At 40.3% G+C, this 7,121-nt stretch overlaps 1 long non-coding RNA gene across 1 annotated transcript; it reads right to left on the bottom strand.

The window, feature by feature from the left end:
* Positions 1-5,725: 5,725 nt before the first annotated feature.
* On the bottom strand, positions 5,726-6,881 carry LOC137090515 (uncharacterized). Its single transcript, XR_010907877.1, has 3 exons — positions 6,547-6,881; positions 6,195-6,280; positions 5,726-6,029 (listed from the first exon to the last, which is right to left on the bottom strand). It is a non-coding gene; the product is annotated as an uncharacterized lncRNA (long non-coding RNA).
* Positions 6,882-7,121: the final 240 nt, after the last annotated feature.

The following is a 7,121-nucleotide window of genomic DNA, read 5'->3' on the forward strand; positions in this document are numbered from 1 at the left end:
GGACTTTTATGTTTGCCATGTCAGCATTGAAACAGAAAATTATTTCAGCTTGAAATAACAGATAATTGGATTTCTCCCGATGCAATGTATAAGTCTCCTTAGACTTGCAATGCAATTGCATTACGGACTTAGAACTGACATCTATATGTTCATTTTTAACGGTTTCATTATCAGCATGATAAGAAAATGTGGCAGATTTATTAGTTGATAAATAATGTATTATTCAGCCGAGACATTTCAGATGTGACTGTTCACCATGATGGGTTTGAATGGATTGAAATCACTTAAAAAAAGGAAAATACATTCATGTGCAGCTCAAATCTGTCATATCGGCTACATAAAATTATACAATGAAAACATTATACTTTTTTGTGCTTGGGATACGGATTTTAAAGGGATACTTCACTGCCTTTTCATATTAAACTATGTTATTCCCTTAACTTAAACAAGTTGATACATACCTCTCTCGTCTCAGTGCGTGCACTTAATCTCTCTGACGCGCGGTGATGATCTGATAGCATTTAGCTTAGCTCCCTAAGCCCAGTTCATTCACTATGGAACCAAACAGAGATCAAGTTAGAAGTACCAAACACCTCCACGTTTCCCCTATTTAAATACAGTTACACGAGTAGTTGAACGATCAAGTATGGTGACAAAATAAAACGTGGCGCGTTTCTAATCGGATTAAAAAGGAGAACTATAATGTATGGCGGATTAGCACTTCTGAGAGTACTTCGGCTCGGCGCAGTAAAAAGTCCCGGCCGAAACATCTTCCCTCACATCTCCCTTTTGACAGAAATGAGAGAGTGTATCAACTCGTTTTAGTTAAGGGAAGTATGGAGTGAACAGTGAAGTATGGAGTGAACTTCATTGATAACTTCAATCTCTTCTGGAGTCAGAGACAACTGTTTACATCAAATGGCCACCACCCAAACAAACTTGGTGCAAGAGTGCTAAAGGACAATATTTATTTTTCCCTTCATCATCCTTCAGCTGTGTGTTTTAACCCACTCAACCTGATACAGAGTATGGATGACCACAGGACTTCATTTCAGCTCCTGAATGGACACTCGGCTGACACATCCCACAAGGACAATGAGAACTCCACACAGCCACAACAATTGCTCATGGACACACTCCCAGCTGAGCCCTGCCCACAGAGCTCACTACAGACAGACTGTGAAGGATTAGAACTGCTCCAAGATTCAGCACCCAAAGATGACTTTCTTGAAAATGGACAGCAAAGCCAGGACAACATACTTCAACTTCCGATAACACCAGAGCAACAGCCCCTCTCACCGGACATGTCATTCCTCTCTCCAGCATCCCCGCATCTGGGCTTCTCAGAGAAAATGGAGGAACTGATTTTTGTTGGAACTAGACTATCACACTCAATTGCTGCGAGCCCCCAGATATCAACCAAAAAGCGTCGAGCCCCACAACCACCAAAGCCTGTGGGCCCAGCTCCCCCTCCTCCTGTGAGATTTCTTCGGTCACAACGCCAGGGCCCACACCCGCCTCCATCTGTTGTAGGTGAACCAAAAACAACTGATTCCAGCTCTCAGTGATGTGTTTTGGGTCCCCGCTATGATAACAGTACCTTTATCAAATGTTTACAAAACAAGTGGGAACCCAGTGTGCCTGCCTCTTTCTCTATCTCTGTTCTGTTACGTGAAAGAAAGTCTAAGGCCTTGTCAGGCCGTTTAACAAACCAATATAATCTGCTGCCTGTCACTTGTCAAACTGAGACTAATGTGGGTGAAAAAATTAATACTGTTAAGTTAGCACTTTTAAACATCTGTTCACTTAAGAACAAATCATTCCTAGTCAGCGACTTAATAACCACAAACAACCTAGATTTTCTGCTTCTAAATGAAACGTGGTTAGAAGAAAACTGTAGTGCAACAGTCCTAAATGAAGCAGCCCCTCCTAACTTTACTTTTATGAGTGTTTGCAGATCTGTTAGGAGAGGTGGGGGTGTTGCTGCTCTTTTTAAAGATTTCTATCAATGTAAGCAAGTATCATTTGGTGACTATTTGTCTCTAGAATATCTGGGTATTGTGTTAAAAGGTTCTCCACGCATCCTGCTTATCATTGTTTACAGGCCTCCAAAGTACTCTCCAGCCTTTATTGAGGAATTTACAGAACTGTTATCAATAATTTCCTCAGAGTTTGACTGTTTTGCTATTGCTGGGGATTTTAACATTCACATAGATAATATTGAATCCAGTACAACAAAAGAGCTCATGACTGTTCTTAACACTTTTGATTTGACACAGCATGTAAATGGACCCACACACAATCGTGGACACACTCTAGATTTACTTATCAGTAAGGGTCTAAACATTTCATCAATTGTTATTAAGGATGTGGCACTGTCTGATCATTTCTGTATTTTCTTTGACATATCAATCACTCCTGCCATTGAAGCTAGATCTGTCTCTGTCAAAAAGAGATGCTTAAATGAGAACACTAATGTGCTGTTTATGAAGGCTTTATCTCTAAAACCAAGCATATCTGCAGACTCTGTTGATTTTCTCCTTGACTCCTTTAACTCAAAAGTTAAGAGTGTAATGGATGATATTGCCCCTCTGAAAGTCAGGAAAAAGAGTGGCAAACAAAAGGCACCATGGAGAAACTCAACAGCAGTTCAAATAATGAAAAGACAATGCAGAAAATCTGAACGAAAGTGGCGAAAGACAAAACTTGTAGTCCATTATAACATCTATAAAGACAGCCTTCATGCTTTCAATGTTGAACTAGGCAAAGCTAGACAGACCTTCTTCTCAAATATTATAAACAGAAACATAAACAACACGCACACTCTTTTTGCTACTGTAGACAGACTAACAAACCCCCCGAGTCACATTCCCAGAGAAATGCTCTCAGACAGCAAATGCAGTGAGTTTGCTTCCTTCTTCTCAGAGAAAATCAAAAATATCAGAAAGGCGATCAGCACATCCTCTAGTTGCTCTGGGGTCAGTCAGATCAGACCAAACCCTCGGAAAATTACTATGTCTGATTTCGAAACAATTGACGGTAAAATTTTAGAAGACACAGTACAGCATCTTAAAACATCAACCTGCACCCTTGACGCACTCCCCACTTCTTTCTTCAAAAGTGTGTTTAACTGTTTGGAAGCAGATCTCCTAGAAGTGGTGAACTTCTCACTTCTCTACGGGACTTTTCCAACCGCCCTTAAAACTGCAATAGTTAAGCCTCTTCTGAAAAAGAGAAATCTAGATAACTCCATACTGAGCAACTACAGACCAATCTCAAATCTCCCCTTCATAGGCAAAATCATCGAAAAAGTTGTTTTCAATCAACTAAACAAATTCTTAAACTCAAACGGATTCTTTGACAATTTTCAATCTGGTTTCCGACCGCATCACAGCACAGAGACAGCGCTCATAAAGATTATAAATGATATTCGCTTAAATACTGATACAGGTAAAACATCAATTCTGGTTCTACTCGATCTCAGTGCTGCATTCGACACTGTTGACCACAACATACTTCTAGACAGGCTGGAAAACTGGGTCGGGCTTTCTGGGATGGTCCTCAGATGGTTCAGATCATACTTAGAAGGGAGAGGTTATTATGTGAGTATAGGAGACCATAAGTCTGAGTGGACGTCCATGACATGCGGAGTCCCACAAGGGTCAATTCTAGCACCTCTCCTGTTTAACCTGTATATGCTGCCACTGAGCCAAATAATGAAAAAGAACAATATTGCTTACCACAGCTATGCTGATGACACCCAGCTCTACTTAGCACTGTCACCTAATGACTACAGCCCCATTGACTCGCTGTGCAAATGCATTGATGAAGTTAACGACTGGATGTGCCAAACCTATCTTCAGTTAAACAAAGACAAAACTGAAATCATTACATTTGGAAACAAAGATGAAATTCTCAAGGTGAACGCGTATCTTGAGGCTAAAGGTCTGATAACAAAAAATCAAGTCAGGAATCTTGGTGTAATTTTGGAGTCAGACCTGAGTTTCAGTAGTCATGTCAAAGCAATAACTAAATCAGCATACTATCATCTGAAAAATATTGCAAGGATTAGATGTTTTGTCTCCAGGCAAGACTTAGAGAAACTCGTTCATGCTTTCATCACCAGTAGGGTGGACTATTGTAATGGACTTCTCACTGGCCTTCCCAAAAAGACCATTAGACAGCTGCAGCTCATACAGAACGCTGCTGCCAGGATTGTGAGCAGAACCAGAAAATATGACCATATCACACCAGTCCTCAGGTCTTTACACTGGCTTCCAGTTACATTTAGAATCGATTTTAAAGTACTATTACTTGTTTATAAATCTCTCAATGACCTAGGACCTCAATACATTGCAGATATGCTGATTAAATACAAACCCAACAGATCACTCAGATCAGCCGGATCAAGTCAGTTAGAAATACCAAGAGTTCACTCAAAGCAAGGAGAGTCTGCCTTTAGCTATTATGCCAGCCGTAGTTGGAACCAGCTTCCTGAACAGATCAGATGTGCTCCAACAGTAGCCACATTCAAATCCAGACTCAAAACACATCTGTTCAGCTGTGCATTTACTGAATGAGCACTGTGCCACTGTACGTCCGACTGCACCTTATCTATGCATCATTTTTTAAATAATTTTTTTATAACTGTTTTAGTTTACCTGTTCTTTTCTTTGGTTATCATCATTTTATTACTTTTAATTCTCTTTACATTGTATTCTTTTTCTTATGCATTTTTTAGCCCTATTTTAATTCCTTTCTATGTAAAGCACTTTGAATTGCCATTGTGTATGAAATGTCCTATATAAATAAACTTGCCTTGCCTTGCCTTGCCTAAGGGAATAACATAGTTTAATATGAAAAAGCGGTGAAGTATCCCTTTAATGTTGAGACTTGTTTTTGTAATCATGCTCTCAAATTATATAAAATATGGATTTAGATTTATCTGCCAATATATCAGTTTTTAGCTTTCAGATATAAAGAATGATCAGTTATTGGCTAACATTTTCATATCAGTGCATCCCTACAAGAAACTGCATTGAGATAATCACTGAATTATTTTAAGAGACTAATGCCTGCGCTAATCAGTGGCTGTGTTTAATCCACTTTTAGACACACTTGCGCACTTCCTCTCGGGGGACTCCCCGCAGACATTTCAAAGTGCGGTCAACTTTGTCAAGTGAGATGTTTATTTGGACAGACCCTCAACCCCTTGATTTTGACCGAGGGAGTGAGTCTACTCATATGTACACGTCAGGCAGCTCCATAGACCACAATGCAACATGATTGTGACGTCACAACAGCAACCCGCAGTGCTCACTCTTAATTGAGGCCCTGTCCCAAATATCTAACTTCATATGCACTCATGTGTGGAATTGGCCACTGCATGTGCATGTGTCTATTAATCTTTTTAGGTTTCAGAAGGGTACCCGCGAGCGCCCCCCTTTGCAATCGATATACACCCTCAATGTGTAGTTTTGTCGAGCTACGCAGCAGACTTCTTCCTGAGAGTTAAAGCAGCGTTACGTCTAGACCACAAGAGTTTATGGTGGCATTTGGGACAGGGCCTTACCCACAAGTGATCAAGGCCGTTCCATTATAAACAAGCCAAGTAGTGGCAAAGCCACCTGAAGGCAAACCTAACCAAAAATGTATAACACCTGCTGAAGTAGTACACAGGGAAGGAGACAAGAGGCCATACAATTCACAAGTTGACCACATGAAGTCGCCTTGCCACGAAACAAGAGCATATCGTGTTTTTGTGTCAATTATGGCATAAACAGAATAAAAAAAAACATATCACTTTGAAAACAGCTGAAGAAAAGCAGAAACGATGGTATTATGTTTTACGTTTATTCCCAATGGAAGCCGGACTTGTCGACATCTTGGAAGTAATGTCAAATGACTCGTCTCGCTGAGGTTGATCCGACCGGTGGATATTATAGGTTGAACATCCGACTTTGATTGGCATTCCAGATGTTATTTCAAGAACGTGGTGGAAAAATCCAAATTCCAAGGCACGAGACCATCTTGTGCAACGTAAGCAATGACGGACATCCGATTGAACGAGACGGAGGGAAGTTAGCGAGAGAAGGGGATTAAAACTTGGACTTAACCTGGACTTTACGCAGCCATAGTAGCATTTGCACCATTGTTTACCGCCCCCAAAAAACATGAATTAACCAATTTTTTACCTGACACAATTCTGAATTTGCTCAGACAGTAGATCACCAACAGAACTTCCACACACGTGGATTTGCCCTGTTCAGTAAATCTGGCCCTGTGTGTTTAAAAGATACAAGAAAAACTAGTTGACCTACATCTATAAAAAGAGCTGAGGGTTAGAGGGTTGACATGGGTCAGTTAGCCTACTGTTAAACATCATAACTACACCAATCATAATTCAGCAGCCAAAAAGCATTTTCTTTGACAGACATTCGAAAGCAGCCACGTGTTTTAATAATTAAAACATAATTTTTCAAGCCAAAATTGTTTAAATGCAAGTATTTCATATATTATTTTTCTAAAAATATCAAATGGACTTACATGTTTTCCCGACATCACAGCTCAAGATGCTCACTACTGAAGGCCTGGTGTTCATCCGTCAATCAGTGTTGTGACATTATTATCCTCCAGCAATTTCCCACAAGCAAAGATGGCAGATTTCATTTCACATGCATTTCACATGAAGGAATACAGTGTAAAACTGCATTATCTGCAGAAACTTGGGTTGATGTGCAGTTAAGTGTTACGATAAACATTCTTTCTCAACCCTGTTCCTGAAGCACCCAGCATGCCCTTTTTGTAAGTCTAATCAAACACACCTGATAAAACTCATCAGGCTCATTACGGGAAACTCGGCCCAATTCATCTACTTATACTACACCCTAAAGGCTACAACATACACGCGAGAAGTGGAAAGTCTCGCCGGTGACTGTTCCTGTTTTTAGCTCGTTTGAATCTGCTGTCTGCACGTTATCTGGGCCCACTCCAACCATCATCGCTACTGTCTACCGCCCCCCCAAATCAAACAGTGAATTTTTAAATGACTTTGCTGCTTTTCTTACTCATTTATCCTCTCTCTCATCAAACATAATACTGCTGGGTGATTTTAATATCCA

The sequence above is a fragment of the Pseudorasbora parva genome, chromosome 10 (genome assembly GCF_024679245.1).
Source record: "Pseudorasbora parva isolate DD20220531a chromosome 10, ASM2467924v1, whole genome shotgun sequence".
NCBI lineage: Eukaryota > Metazoa > Chordata > Actinopteri > Cypriniformes > Gobionidae > Pseudorasbora > Pseudorasbora parva.